The sequence below is a fragment of the Gymnoscopelus microlampas genome (genome assembly GCF_963454915.1).
Source record: "Gymnoscopelus microlampas genome assembly, chromosome: 1".
Taxonomy (NCBI): domain Eukaryota; kingdom Metazoa; phylum Chordata; class Actinopteri; order Myctophiformes; family Myctophidae; genus Gymnoscopelus; species Gymnoscopelus microlampas.
Window position 1 is genome coordinate 48,794,744 of NC_139962.1, and position 16,857 is coordinate 48,811,600.

Consider the following 16,857-nt stretch of genomic DNA (forward strand, 5'->3'; position numbering starts at 1 on the left):
TGAAATGGTGGGGTTCACAATGTGTCGCATCGCGGTGAGTTGTGAGCTTGTAGATCAGCTATTGTTGAATATACGAAGAATAAAATAGAGTTAAAGTGGTTAAACTGATTGTGATGCAATAAATATTAACACATTTTGCTGGGGACCCCCTTTAGGACCCCACTTTGAGAACCACTGCTTTTGGTCATCACCAGTGTTTTGAATTATAATATAATTCAAAACACTGGTGATGACCAAAAGCAGTGAACATTATGTTCTCCAGAACAATTTTGAGGATAAGTAAAGTAATTGTGTATAATGCTGATCTGTCATGTACTCATAACTACATAATTATTCTCCGGTGTTGGTAATATGGCAGACTGAAGTGTATGACCAATGTTAACTGTGAATAAGTCCATATGCATTTGTTGTTTATATTCTGAACTTGTTTGTATTGAAGCACTGGGACACATGTTGTGTTTCGAGTGTGCGGGACATCAAAAGCAACTGAAAAATATTTGTGCCCCTGTAATGTATTTTATAAATGTGGACTCAAATAAAGAAATTGAAATGTGTGTGTGTGTGTGTCCTTTTAGAGAGAAGCATTGATTAAGAACCTGTGGATCATTATTACTTGAGTGGAACATTGCTTGAATGTTGATTGAACATCAGTTAGTGTTATAGACTGCATGCAGAGTATCTCCCCGCTAGGTTACTGGCTACTCTGTTGCTTTATCTTTTCAACAAAACAAAGATGATTCCCCCTGTGAACCATCACAGTACGCACATAATAAAAATAATAATCTTGTCACAACAATTATCATGGTCATCAGTGTTTTGAATTATAATATAATTCAAAACACTGGTGATGACCAAAAGCAGTGAACATTATGTTCTCCAGAACATTTTGGAGGATAAGTAAAGTAATTGTGTATAACGCTGTTCTGTCATGTATTCTCTCTCTGTGTGTGTGTGTGTGTGTGTGTGTGTGTGTGTGTGTGTGTGTGTGTGTGTGTGTGTGTGTGTGTGTGTGTGTCCTTTTAGAGAGAATCTCCCCCGCTAGGTTACTGGCTACTCTGTTGCTTTATCTTTTCAACAAAACAAAGATGATTCCCCCTGTGAACCATCACAGTACGCACATAATAAAAATAATAATCTTGTCACAACAATGGACCTTATCTCTAGACATTATCAGACAAAACACATCTAATCTGAGTTCCCAGAAGTTTTCGCCAGCTCTCGCATACAAACGGGAGGGGCGAGGAAATTCTGGCCAGAGCCCTGGTATTTGTGGGCGGGATGTAACTTACGCTCAGAATCTGAGCGGAAACGCCTCTTAACGGTCTGAGAGCTGTGCAACTCGTCTAAAAAGTCAGACAAGAGGCAAACAGTAGTACACAACAATGGCGGCCGCAATTTCTCAAGGGGAAATTGCTTCCCGTCGCTCCTATTTACATGCAACACCCACTGCATGTGGATCCGCCCCCTTTTCTTCATTGGCTGTTGATTTGAATCAGAACGCAGTGGCCGCGCCCCTGTTGTTCAGGCTTTGAGCCGAAGCCTCCCAGACTACAACACATCTGACTTCAATCAGGTTTTATGCAAACATAGCAAATAATACAAACACACCATTAGATTTATATTCATTTTTACTATTTACAATTTGTACTTTATGTCATCACAAATGTGCAAAATTCGCAGACTGAACTATAATAACAGATGTTCCAAGTAATTTTGTTCTGTAGCCAATCAACTGATAACGCTTCAAATATCAAAGGCAGGGGTAGGTGACATTTACCATTAAAAGAGCCAATTTTGGCCAAAAAGATCACAGAGGGATTAAGTTTAAAATAGTCTGCAGAAGCATGCATTAATAAGCAGTAGTTCTTTAATAATTTAGGAATTAGCAATTCTTAATGAATTGCTCTGGTATTTCAATGTATTGGTATTTGATTTCAGGAATTGGTCTGGCATGAAAGTCTTTTTGTCTTTTTGGCTGTGGGCGGGAGTAGTACCGTTGACTGACAACCCCTTCAGCCAATCAACAGTTCGTTCCACCACCACCACCACAGAGCCACGCTGGGCAAGACCTGGGCTGTTGGTTGTGTAGCGCAGGCGGAAGTGGTTGAATTTGGCGGAAGTACCGCCCAAGGAAATTTTACAAATCTGTTAACATTCTCCGTGAATGAAACAAGTGTTGTGATTGGTCAAGAAATATAGTTTCCGGGGAAACACGTCAGAAATCCTGTCCACTCAGGACTTCCGAGACTGTCAGGGACCGAGTTGGTCGGAAGGAGAGACACAGGGAAACGTGGTTGTTGGTTTAAAAGAATGTTCCTTATTTTTTTTCTTTTTTTACGGGGACAGAGCTCTGCTCTGTACACGTATTGTTATTGGCAGTATTCTGTCACTTCTTCTTCTTCTTCTTCTTCTTCTTCTTCTTCTTCTGCCACTTTTTGCAGTTCTGGCTGAACCGTGCAGTCGCTTTTTACGAAACTCGGCCATATGGTAGATGGTCATGAAAAACGATCAAAAAATAATTCTCACAATCTTTCGTCCAAAGGTGGCGCTATAGCACTCAATTGAAAATGCCAACTTTGACCAGGTACAACTCATGCCCTGTTTGACCTACAGCCATGAAACTTGGATACACATATGCGTCTCCTCATGCTGAACAACTTTCACACTCTGACTTTTGACCTCTGACCTTTAGATCTCCCACCATTTTGAATTATATGAAAAACAGTCATTGGCTCCTAACTTCTGCATTTTTTCACTTATGGAAAATCCGTTGGAAATTTTTGTAGAAAGTGGTCCAAAGTTCAAGTGTGAAACGTTTCGTGCAGATTGCTCAAAAATCCCAGGAGGAGATAGATTTTAACTATTACAGTTTTATGAAAATTATTCATCTGTGCCTAAAACATACATGCAGACTCACATTTCTTTGAAACTTTGCAGAAATGTACAGGGTCATTCCAAATATCACTGAAACCAATCTTACTCCAATTGGCCAAAAGGGGGCGCTATAGCAATTTTTTGAAAAGGCAGACTTTAAACAGGCATAAGTCATGCATCGTTTGGCCGAAAGTCGTGAAACTTGCTTACACATGTGCCTTGACTCATGAGGAACACACGTATCGATTTGACCATTAAGCTCCGCCCTTAGATTTTCCGCAATTTTGAGCAGTTTGAAAAATACTTGTTTTTGCCAGTTCTGGCTTAACCGTGCATACGCTTTTTACGAAACTCGGCCATATGGTAGATGCTCATGAAAAACTACCAAGAAATAATTCTCACACTCATTCGTCAAAGGGTGGCGCTATAGCACTCAATTGAAAGTGCCAACTTTGAACAGGTACAACTCATGCCCTGTTTGACCTACAACCATGAAACTTCGATACACACATGCGTCTCTTCATGCCCGACAACTTTCGTGGTCTGACTTTTGACCTCTGACCTTTAGATTGCCCACCATTTTGAATTATATGAAAAACAGTCATTGGCTCCTAACTTCTGCATTTTTTCACTTATGGAAAATCCGTTGGAAATTTTTGTAGGCAGTGGTCCAAAGTTCATGTGTAAAATGTTTCGTGCAGATTGCTCAAAAATCCCAGGAGGAGATAGATTTTAACTATTACAGTTTTATGAAAATTATTCATCTGTGCCTAAAACATACATGCAGACTCACATTTCTTTGAAACTTGGCAGAAATGTACAGGGTCATTCCAAATATCACTGAAACCAATCTCACTCCAATTGGCCAAAAGGGGGCGCTATAGCAATTTTTTGAAAAGGCAGACTTTAAACAGGCATAAGTCATGCCTCGTTTGGCCGAAAGTCGTGAAACTTGCTTACACATGCGCCTTGACTCATGAGGAACACATCTATCGCTTTGACCAGTAAGCTCCGCCCTTAGATTGTCCGCAATTTTGAGCAGTTTGAAAAACACTTAAACCCAGGATTTTTCAGCTATTTGCGTGAAACTGTATCATCTGTGTGATCTCCTTTTTCACAGTTACTTATCTGTTGGGCCAATGGCGTCTCCCTTAAATGAAGGCCTCACAATCTCAGGGTCGCCAGTTCAAGCCTCACTTGATGCAGACTTAATTTAAGTTGAATTGCAAACAACACATGACTGTATCATTGAATACATGTGCAACTGTTAAAGGTAATGATGAAATGCTTCTTGGAGAGAGTATGTTTTTGCAATGTATGACAAACTTCATTGTGAAAATAACCGATCTACAATCTCAAAACTTTTCAGATAGCAACATGTTTCTGAGCTTGTAGATCGGCTGCTTTCACTGGTTCACTTTTATCTTCAACAGATGACCTCAGCCTGGACAAAGCTATAGCCCTATAGGTAGTGTCTCAGCCTGTGAATCCAAAGGTCGAGAGTTTGATTCCTGTCAATGGCAATAGGTTGAGATGTCAATGGGTGAGGTTTTTCACCTGGGATTGCCCCCCTGCGTCCTATATATGACCACCTCAGCTGGGTTGGGCTGAAAATAATATTCGCCTGTTGGAATAATTTGCTTTGTCTCAATTTCTATCTATTCCCTTTCCATGTCTTATTGTGCTATTATTGCACTTTGCTTTTTGTCTGTCTGTCTGTGGGTGGGTCATTCCACTTTTCAATTGCATTGCACAAAACATAACTGCATCAAATAATGCATGTGCAATTGTTAAAGATAACATGAAATGCTAATTTGAGAGTATTTCATGTTAAAGATAACATGAAATGCTTATTCAAAAGTATTGTTGTCAAAACTCTCTCTCTCTTCAATCTATTCCGTTTCCATGTCTCTCTCTCTCTCTATTCACTGGCCCCGTATTATCGCTGCTTGCAGCTATATTTTCTTTTTGTGTTTTGATTCAAAATAATCAAACAATAAATGTGCTCAAAATAAACAAATCAAACTAAATAACTAAACAGAAAAACACAACTGAACTGAAAACTGGACTAACTAGAATGACACAGGAGGTGGACATATATATAGGGACGGGTCAGACCACTGTTAACAAAAAAGGGGGAAAAGACAAAGACTACTATTAAACACACACACTCAAAACCCCTGCCCCACCCCATGGTACAGAGGGACTGTGGTGCAGTCCAATTTGTCCAGATTAGCTGTATATCTGTAGCAGCTGATCCCCTCTGCTTTGGCCAGCCCATCATGTCCATATATGTCAGTCAGCAACCTCCCACAGCACTGGTAACTCAAAGAAAACTCAGTCAAATCAAATGCAAATAAACTCATAGAAAAACAACTAATAAATTATGTCATTTCAACTTGTTAATAATGTCCAACTGAAAATAAACACACTAAATATATAAACCAAAAGGAAGAGTTACCATACATTATAGTCTCTATGTGTGGCTGCTGAGTCAGCCATCACAGAGACACTCTCTGCTTTAGGTCGTGACAGGCTCTTCTCTTCGCAGATGAGTGAGGCTGGGAACAAGGCTACCACAGAGCAACGTGGAGCAAGGGGACATTTGAAAGGGCCATGCCGAAAATAGTTTGCTTTATAGAGGATATGCGCATGCTTAAAGTGAATGGCACATCGAGTGGCAAAGCGAGTGGCAAAGCAACGTGCAAAGTGAGTTTAACAATGTTTAATGTTGTTTAATGCAATCAGATATGACTTTTCTGTTTGGATGCATGGGCTGTCAAGGCCAGAAAGTATTTTTTTGATACTCAGTAGGCATTCCTGCATAACTTCCGGTTTTGATGATGATGTCACACGCATATCCTCTATACGGACGGATACAAGAGTATCACTGCCCGCCCCTGCCGGTTCTCTGAATTTCTATTTTTAAATAGGCTCTGTCATGATTAATTGACCACATATATGAAGTTAAACAACTAAATGCTATCCGGAAAATATCTTAAAAGTAAATTCCATGCCACAAAAAATAAGTTTGAGAGCATTTTGAAGTTTTAAAAAACAAAAGTTTTAATGGCCGCCGTTCGTTTTCGGTTGGCTCCACTTGGCTCCACTCGGCTTCCACCTGATTGGCCAACGCGCGCTGTCAATCACAGAATAATGAGCGAGGACGCTGATAGGCTAGTCCATTTTGTGGACGACGCAGAAACGCCCAGATAAGCTCTCAGGCCAGACCCAATTCCTGAAATTAAATACAAAATATAGCTGCAAGCAGCAATGAGCGGTTTCGAGAATAATGGCAGACTGGCAGACTGTGACAGAGTGGCAGACTGGCAGACTGTGACAGATTGGCAGACTGGCAGACTGGCAGACTGTGACAGAGTGGCAGACTGGCAGACTGGCAGACTGTGACAGACTGTGGCAGACTGGCAGACTGGCAGACAGACAGACTGTGGCAGACTGGCAGACTGGCAGACAGACAGACAGACAGACAGTGACAGAGTGGCCGACTGGCAGACTGGCAGACTGTGACAGAGTGGCAGACTGGCAGACTGTGACAGAGTGGCAGACTGGCAGACTGGCAGACTGTGACAGAGTGGCAGACTGGCAGACTGGCAGACTGTGACAGAGTGGCAGACTGGCACTGAGACAGACTGTGACAGAGTGGCAGACTGGCAGACTGGCAGACAGACAGACAGTGACAGAGTGGCAGACTGGCAGACTGTGACAGAGTGGCAGACTGGCAGACTGTGACAGAGTGGCAGACTGGCAGACAGACAGACTGTGACAGAGTGGCAGAGTGGCAGACTGGCAGACAGACAGACAATGACAGAGTGGCAGACTGGCAGACAGACAGACAGTGACAGAGTGGCAGACTGGCAGACAGACAGACAGACAGACAGACAGACAGACAGACAGTGACAGAGTGGCAGACTGGCAGACAGACAGACAGTGACAGAGTGAGAGAGAGAAAGAGAGAGAGAGAGAGAGAGAGAGGAAGAGAGAGAGAGAGAGAGAGAGAGAGAGAGAGAGAGAGAGAGAGAGAGAGAGAGAGAGAGAGAGAGAGAGAGAGAGAGAGAGAGAGAGAGGAGAGAGAGAGAGAGAGAGAGAGAGATGGAGAGAGAGAGAGGCAGTGAGAAAGAGAGGCAGTAAGAGAGAGAGCGAGAGAGAAGAAGTGAACATGCATTAATTAACAAAGTCATGATTTTTGTTCAGTAAATTATATTTGGACCGGTTAAATTGAGGTTTGAACCAGGGACCTATAGACTTGTGGGTAGACAGTGTAAAGGATAAGGATAATTCCAGGTCCGTTCATGAAAGTCCTTGCGGTCTTGTTTCCAATGAGGGCCTGTGAGCAATTAGGGGTTAAGAGTCTTGCTCAGGGACAAATTTCATTTCATCGACACATTTGCTGGCCTGGCCTGGAATCGTACCTGGGGCAACCAGGGCCTCTGGCTCCCTAGGTGGGCTCACTAACCACTCAGCTATGGCCACAGTACAGACTGAGCCATTGGATAGACAGAATTGGATTTCATATGTGGTAAGTTATCATACAGCATGGGTTGCTTATTATATACATACAAGCTCATAACGCGTCACATTGTAGATCGGCTGTATGTGGTTACTGTAGGTGTTGTATTAATAATTACATCTGCAAAGTAACAAGTAACTAAAGCTGTCATCTGCTGTAATTGCAGTAGAGTAGAGTAGTAAAGTAAAAGTACCTAAAAATTGTACTGTGCATGTGGCAGGTGTGATTGGTGATGAGTGAGAGGGGTGGATCCAATCCATGGGAATAGGGGGAATTCCAAATGATGATCACCTCAACGCATTGTTGGGGACAGGGATCGAACCAGCGACCTATGGATTCACAGGCTGCCTCTCTTCTCATTGAGCTAGAGATATGGCCTCCCTGATGGTGTCTGTTGACACTCTCACACTCTACTGGTGGAGCTATTGAATCGACAGCATCAGATAGTGAGAAAGGAGAATCCAACAACACAAAACAAAAGGGCAAATGAATTACGTCATACATTGAAAATAACTACTTTCAAGTATGCATTTCTCGTTATCTTTAACAATTGCACATGCATTGATACAGTCATGTTGTGTGTAATGCAATTGAGTTGAGGTCTGCATGAGGTGAGATTTGAACCAGCGACCCTGTGGTATCAAGGCCGATGATTAAGCCATTGGGCCAACAGACCCGAACTGATGAAAAAGGAGTTCACACACATGACACACTTTCACGCAAATTGCTCAGAAATGCTGGATTTAAATGTTTTTCAAACTGCTCAAAATTGCAGACAATCTAAGGGCGGAGCTTACTGGTCAAAGTGATAGATATGCTCCTCATTGATACAGTCATGTTGTGTGCAATGCAATTATAATGAAGTCTACCTGAGGTGGGATTCGAACCAGCAACCCTGTGGTTTCAAGGCAGATGATTAAGCTATCAAGCTATTGAACCTACACACCTGAACTAGTGAAAAGGGAGTTCAAACACATGACACACTTTCACGCAAATTGCTCAGAAATCCTGGATTTAAATGTTTTTCAAACTGCTCAAAATTGCAGACAATCTAAGGGCAGAGCTTACTGGTCAAAGTGATACATTTGTTCCTCATGAGTCAAGGCACATGTGTAAGCAGGTTTAACGGCTGTCGGCCAAACGAGGCATGACTTTTGCCTGTTTAAAGTTTGCATTTTCAAAAAATTGCTATAGCGCCCCCCTTTGACCAATTGGAGTAAGATTGGTTTCAGTGATACTTGGAATGACCTTCTACAATATTGCAAAGTGTCAAACAAATGCGAGTCTGCATGTATGTTTTAGGGGCAGATGAATAATTGTCATAAAACTGCAATTTTCATTGGCTTATAAAAAGCTTAACGTTTTCACTTATGGAAAATCTGCTTGCTCACGTCTGTCGGCATTGGTCATTCATTGATACAGTCATGTTGTGTGCAATGCAATTGAGTTGAGGTCTGCATGAGGTGAGATTTGAACCGGCGACCCTCTGGTATCAAGGCAGATGATTAAGCCATTGGGCCAACAGACCCGAACTGATGAAAAGGGAGTTCACACACATGACACACTTTCACGCAAATTGCTCAGAAATAGTGGATTTAAATGTTTTTCAAACTGCTCAAAATTGCAGACAATCTAAGGGCGGAGTTTACTGGTTAACAATTGCACATGTATTCATTGATACAGTCATGTTGTGTGCAATGCAATTATAATGAATTCTACATGACGTGGGATTCGAACCAGGAACCCTGTGGTTTCAAGGCAGATGATTAAGCCATTGGGCCAACAGACCTGTACTAGTGAAAAGGGAGTTTACACACATGACACACTTTCACGCAAATTGCTCAGAAATCCTTGGTTTTGACTGGACTTTCCCCCCTACTGTTCGCGCTAGTTATAGAACCACTAGCGGTGGCAATTAGATCTCACCCTTTAATTAAAGGATTGCAAATAGGAGGGGCCAATCATAAAATTTCCTTATATGCGGACGATGTCTTACTTTATCTTACAGATCCTGTGACTTCAGTTCCTGCACTATTAGAAACACTGTCTGAATATGGAGCAGTTTCAGGATATAAGGTCAATCTCACAAAGAGTGTGGTGATGCCACTGAACACAGAGGGGAAGAACATCCCAACTAATATTATTCCTTTTCAATGGAACTCTGAGTTAACTTACCTGGGTCTCCAGATACCTAATAATAGTACCAAAGTGTTCTCTTTAAACTATTCTCCACTGTTAAGAAAAATAGAGGATGAGTTAAATAGGTGGATGGACCTTCCACTATCTTTAATAGGTCGAATCAACTGCATTAAGATGAGCGTACTTCCCAGATTGCTTTACTTATTTCAAATGTTACCCATAGGTGTACCAAAGATTTACTTCAAACACCTGAATTCGTGTATCTCTAGATTTATTTGGAAGAAAAAACCACCTAGAATAAAATTGAGAGTACTTCAGGGCCAACCCTGTGAGGGGGGTTTAAAGCTCCCGAACCTTCAATTATATTATTGGGCAGCCCAATCACGAGCAGTTTGGTCCTGGCAGTCAGACCTGCAAGAGTCTCCCTCCTGGATACAAATGGAACAACATGACCTAGACTCCATATCTCTTGCTTCGGTCCCATATATATTTTCTTTCAAACAGCTACAGTCACTAACGGGGAACCCCTATATAAAACATACTTATAAACTATGGCTTGAAGTGCGTAAAAAGACTGGCAACATCCAACCAATCTACGACCACACCCCCTTTCATGCCAACCCCCTGTTGCCAAGTGCTTTAAGAGATGGAATCACTCAAATATGGTTCAGGAAGGGTATCAAAACTTTTGGCGACATGTATAAGGAGGGTGTTCTGGCATCCTTTGAGGACCTTAAAACTAAATATGACCTTGATAATAGACACTTTTTTAAATTCATACAAGTTAGACACTATATTTCAATAGAACAAGGGGGAAACCTTCAAACCATTCAAACTTTACCTCTAGACAATCTATTGTGCAACAAGAATACCATTAAAGGGTTAGTATCACATATATACACTGGGGTTAATCTCCTTTTAGAAAAGGAGGAGCTAATGGTAAAGAATAAATGGGAAACGGACCTAGATTATTATTTCGATCGAAGGGATTGGGCTGAACTATGTGAGAAAGTTCAGCACGTCTCTTTCAGTAATAAGCATATTTTAACGCAATTTAACCTTCTTCATAGAGTCTACTTCACCCCGGAGAGAATGCATAGAATAGATCAGGCCAGATCTCAACATTGCCCAAGGTGTAAAGTTGAAGTGGGCTCTTTGGTCCACATGTTCTGGTCCTGTACTCATTTGTCAAGATATTGGAAGGGAGTTCTGGGGACTCTGTCCAGGATAGTACAAACAAACGTTCCACATGAACCCAGGCTTATTCTTTTAGGTGACACCTCGCTGCTGCCAGGCTGCACAAACAATAACATAAGACTTATAAAAATAGCCTTAGCAACAGCCAATAAATGTATAGCTCTCAGGTGGAAGGACGAATTCCCACCAGCGACCTCCTTGTGGCTTAGAGAACTAACTTCATGCATCCCGAGTGAAAGAATTATGTATAATCTTAGGCAAAAACCAGAGGACTTTGAGGGAATCTGGCGTAAACTAATTGACTTCACTGACGCAAATGATGTGGAAGACTGAGTCTAATGTGGAGGATGTTTACAGCCCGGCTGTACTTAGGCCTTGAAGCTGAAATCTAAGAAGAGAGAGAGGGGGGGGGGGACTTTTTATTTTTATTTTTTATCATTATTATTTTTTATTTATTTTTTACGTTTTATTTTCTATTTTATACTTTTCCTGTACTCTGACCATTTTTATTATCATTTAAATATCACTACTCATCTATTACCTTTCAAACATTATTTTCTGATGTGTGTTCAATTTTCACTTTATTTCTATTCTTGTCGGTTGGATAAATATGTGTAGGTGTATATGGATATATGTATGGGTGTACATGTACGTGGGTGTATATATATATATATATGTCTGCTTTTTTTTTTTTTTGTCCGTTTTCCTTTGCTTCTATCGTTTGTCTTGTATTTTGTTAAGTGTTGTACTGACATTAACCAGTAGTAGGGGTGGGGGGTGGTGGGGGGGAGGGTGAAAATGTAAAAAAATGACACGTTAAAAGGATGTTTTCTCCCCAGGGGAGTACACCAAAAGAACGATGTGAAGAAATGATATGATATGATGAGCTGATGTTGATCCCCTGTCTAATATGTTGAATATTCCAAATAAACACAATGGTTAAAAAAAAAAGAAATCCTTGGTTTAAATGTTTTTCAAACTGCTCAATATATTTCGGAATGGAAACTAGTGGAAAATAGTCGATCTACAAGCTCACAACGCGTTGCTATCTAAAAAGGTGTGAGATTGTAGATCGTCTATTTTCACAAGAAAGTATGTCATACATAAAAAACAACTACTCTCAAAAGCATTTCGTGTTATTGTCTAAACATTGCACATGTCTGAATTAACAGGGTCATGTTTTGTACAATGCAATTTAAATGTGAACTGTAATAAGTGGGATTCGAACCAGGGACCTTTGGCACATGAGACTCACACATACTGGTGGAGCTATCCAATACACAGCCTTAGACAGTGAAAAGGGAGAATCCAACAAAACAAAACAAAAGCGCGAATGAAGTACGTCATACATTGAAAATAACTACTTTCAAGTATTCATTTCTCGTCATCTTTAACAATTGCACATGTATTCATTGATATAGTCATGTTGTGTGCAATGCAATTATAATTAAGACTACCTGAGGTGGGATTCGAACCGGCTACCCTATGGTTTCAAGGCAGATGATTAAGCGATCAAGCTATTGAACCAACACACCTGAACCTGTGAAAAAGGGCCTCAAACATTTATTTGACACAGTTTCATGCAAATTGCTCAGAAATCCTGGATTTAAATGTTTTTCAAACTGCTCAAAATTGCAGACAATCTAAGGGCAGAGCTTACTGGTCAAAGTGATACATGTGTTCCTCATGAGTCAAGGCACATGTGTAAGCAGGTTTAACGGCTGTCGGCCAAACGAGGCATGACTTTTGCCTGTTTAAAGTTTGCATTTTCAAAAAATTGCTATAGCGCCCCCCTTTGACCAATTGGAGTAAGATTGGTTTCAGTGATACTTGGAAGGACCCTCTACAATATTGCAAAGTGTCAAACAAATGTGAGTCTGCATGTATGTGTTAGGGGCAGATGAATAATTTAAAAAAAGCTGCAATTTTCATTGGCTTATAAAAGCTTAACGTTTTCACTTATGGAAAATCCGCTAAGTTACGTTTGTCGGCATTGGTCCAAAGTTCATGTGTATACAGTTTCGTACAGATTGCTCATAAATCCCAGGAGAAGTGATTTTTTTACTGCTTTTTACTGCTTTTCATAGAATTCGAAATGGTGGGAGATCTAAAGGTCAGAGGTCAAAAGTCAAACAGCGAAAGTTGTTAGGCATGAGGAGACGCATGTGTGTATCGAAGTTTCATGGCTGTAGGTCGAACAGGGCATGAGCTGTACCTGTTCAAAGTTGGCATATTTCAATTGAGTGCTACAGCGCCACCCTTTGGCCAATGGTTGTGAGTTTCGGGTTTTCGCCGTTTGGCATAGCCCTCTACCATATTGCCGAATTTCATAAAAAGTGACCACGCGGTTAGGCCAGAACTGGCAAAACCGGCGGAAGAATAATAATGAAAGTGTAGAGATGTAATAGGGTTCGAAGCCTGATAGGCTCTCGAAACCTAATTAGATATCCGGAAGGGGGGGTTTACCAGGCTACCTGGACCCCACATTATGATAATAACACAACAAACAAGTTTATTAACAGAGAAGAATTTAAAAGACAAAAACATTAAGCTATAAGACTAAAAGGCAGAAAGGGAGATTTGATGGAAAGCGAGTCTGAAAAGGTGGGTTTTGAGGGAGGCTTTGAACACGGCAAGGGCTTTGATGTGAGGTGGGAGTGAGTTCCAAAGGGAGGTTGATAACCTGCTTGAGGCCTACAATGAAAATTTTAAATTAAAATGTAAAAGGAAATCAGGTTGCGTACCCCTGATCTAAGGCAATTCTAGCCTGGCACGGCCAGACTAATATCACTGCGTAGATATTAGTCTGGAATCTCTGTGTGGAACCTGCATTTCCGAGGGGCAAATAAAATAAATGCCTCTGATGATAAACCCACCCCTTATCTGCATACTGGGCCCTGATTGGTCCCTCACAACTTCGGAGGGAGAGAAATCCAATCTCTTGAGAGGGGCCAGACCTAATCTGCCAAGGGCAATTTCCTTTTGCAATTACATCATGTTGAGTCAGGGCGGATTCAGACTATGGTCCCGAGTGCGCACCCCGGACCACTTGGGTTGGTGTGAACGTTGCGTATCGTTCCCCGAGACCACCTCCGGAGGTAGTCTCGGATCCGGATCATGCGTACTCGGGTACGGAACGATGCAATGTGAAGTCATCCGTACCAACAGAAGGAAGTGGACTTCTAATCTATGCTTTATATATTTTTATAATGACACATTATTTTAGCTGGGTTGTACCTTCTCATAGTTCTACTTAAATGTTGACAAGAAATAATAATCCCGCTAGTGTTTGAGTAGCGCGAGCCATGAAAAAACATAAACAAAAAACACATGTGTAGCGTAACGCTGCCACTAGGATGAATATACCAAGGATTAGTCTGTGACATCACTGCTAAAATACCAAGGGTGCGTCAGTGACGTCAATATCATATTGATAATAACAGAGACGACGTTACATTTTGAGGTTTCGAAGACCAACGCACACACTGCTTTGGTTGTGTATTGTTGTTCAGTTATTATTATAACTCAAGACAGCGTCAGGAACACAGTCAAACTTTATTATTCACTCTAAACTCTGACAAGTGACTCTTCTTCTGTCAATGACATTCTCTATCTCCCAAAGCCCCATAGTCAACAGCACCCCCATGAGGCACATATTTACCATTACTGTTGAAATCTGTTCTCGGGTACTGAAGAATATTGGCCAATGTGAATGCTGGCCAGCTGGGAGAGGCCAATCGTACTCGGGAACGGTTCGAATCAATCGGACCCAGTCTGAATCCGCCCTCAAATACAATCCAATCAGTTTAGATAGGATTGATGTGTTATGTTGCACTGCAAGTGCCTGAGGGGGAACAGTATTTCATATTCTTTATGTAAGTAAGTACATAGGGAAATTGACAAATAAAGTGATTCTGCTGATTCTTCTATTGTAAAAGTCTGTCTTAATCAGAGACACAGTAATTCATAACATCCCTTGCTTCCATTCTGTACACATTGCGCAATAGTTAATTGGTTTATTATTATTATTATTATTATTATTATTATAATAATTATAATTATACAAGAACACAATAATGTACAATGCAGATAGGTCAGTTCCATTTTTGTTTTACACACAACCAAAAAGAAAATACAGACAACAAAGTGAAACAAACCCGGCTGCAACATCACCACAACCACCTGCAGCAAGGTATCACAACTTTGACAGCACAAGCACCGCACTATAGAGAACATTTTCTTACAGACACATGCATTGTGAAGTGATGATAAAAGGGGATATATTGACCACTCATATTGACAGAGTCCTGGGGTTGCTCGCCACTATGATGTACCAGAGTGAACAGTTGGTAGTTGACCCTTTGATCTGCAGTCTCTCCATGGACAATTAGGACTAGAGTAGTGGTTCTCAAACGTTTTGATTTCAAGGACCCCAACAACTCCATTAGTTTCATTTGTGCACGCTCAGTCTCAGAGTTACAGACTTGTTCAGACCTATTCCAACCCCCTCAATGAACCCTGACGGTCCCTGGACCTAACTTTGAGAACTACTGCACATTGAACCTGAACATTTCACAGTATCACTGTTTGACTGAGAATAAATGTCCTTGCCATAAATTAAGATTCTGTTTTATTTATTTATGTGTATATAAGGTTAGCACCGAGATTTGGAAGATTTTTGAAACAATTTGAAAATGGTTGCCTATAATGACATGCCCAATAGGGACGCGGGGTTCAAAGTGGTTGAATTTTGGTTTTCATTTAACCAATGAAAAGTACAAAAATTTAGTTTTTCGTTTTGGACATACAAAGTTTCCACCTGACAGCGACCTGTTTGAAGTAAGACAGTTGTCTATAATGGATTAGATACTGTTGTACAGAATATTCAGGAGGTTTAGCAATTTGAAATAAAAAACAAATTGCCATCGGCATATACAGCATATACAGCCCCCCCCCACACACACACACACACACACACACACAACATTAATATCTGACATTCCACTTGGGGTCCTCCTCCTGACACATGGATCTGCTCAGCAGATATTGTGTGAAATTCATATAAGTTTAACCCAATCAATACAAATCTACCCATTCAAAAGTTCTCTAATACTTAATAAATATGAGCATTCTATCCTGTAAAAAGCCTTTTTTTTCTGTGTGATAATTAAACCTCCTTTGTGTTTCATTTGTGCGCTGAATGACATGGTCATCATGTCGGCACAATGAGCACTTGGTTATCCTTTATTCTGATCTTTATTCAAGGATGTCTGTTCAGTGGTCACAAAGAACACACTAATTCAGGTGATCTCAACCTCTTCTGTCTCAAAGGTCCAACTGAAGCCCTATAATTTTAATCAATAGGAATAAATGTTTTAACTTCAGTTCAAAAAGGTAGGCTACACAATGTAGTGAACAAGTACAACTTGAGGGCCTTATTTTGTGCTGTGTCTTATGCCTCACTATGAGTCATGACTAATCTTATTAGGCATATTTTCTTATTTAAAAAATAGTAAAATGTGTTGGTGAACATAGCCGATCTACAAGCTCGCAAGGAGGAGCTATACGTCCTCCCGGTGGGGGCTCCTCACAAGCAGATAGCCTGTAGGGTACAATAGCAGTGCATGAAAGGCACAAAGACTAAATTGGGAGAAAAAGGAGTACAAATAATTGGCTACTCTAATTTTATATATATTTTGTATTTTTTTAAGTAATTGTCCATCAGCAACCAACCAAGTGTAGCTTGTACCTTGCTATGTGCCACCTTATGTATCACTGCAACTATACCACAAATCAGCTGGCTCAAATCAACCATTAGACTGTTGTTCAGTGAATTGTTTGTTGCCAATGGCCCCAACGAAGACATAAAACACACAGCCTCACAAGAGATTGCTAGGCTGGACTCACACAGTCGTGTGAAGCATGCGTCCGCCCCATACACACCCATTCATTTCCCCCCTCTTCCCCTCCCCCTCCCCTGCGGCACATCAGCCGCTTCAAGACCACGTGACGTCCATAGGAAATGAATTGAAACGGCCTCATTCCCCCGTCTCGTCCCACGTCTCCAGCGCGTTGCTTCACTCATATGTGTGAGTGAGGCCCTACGTTATGTTATTTAT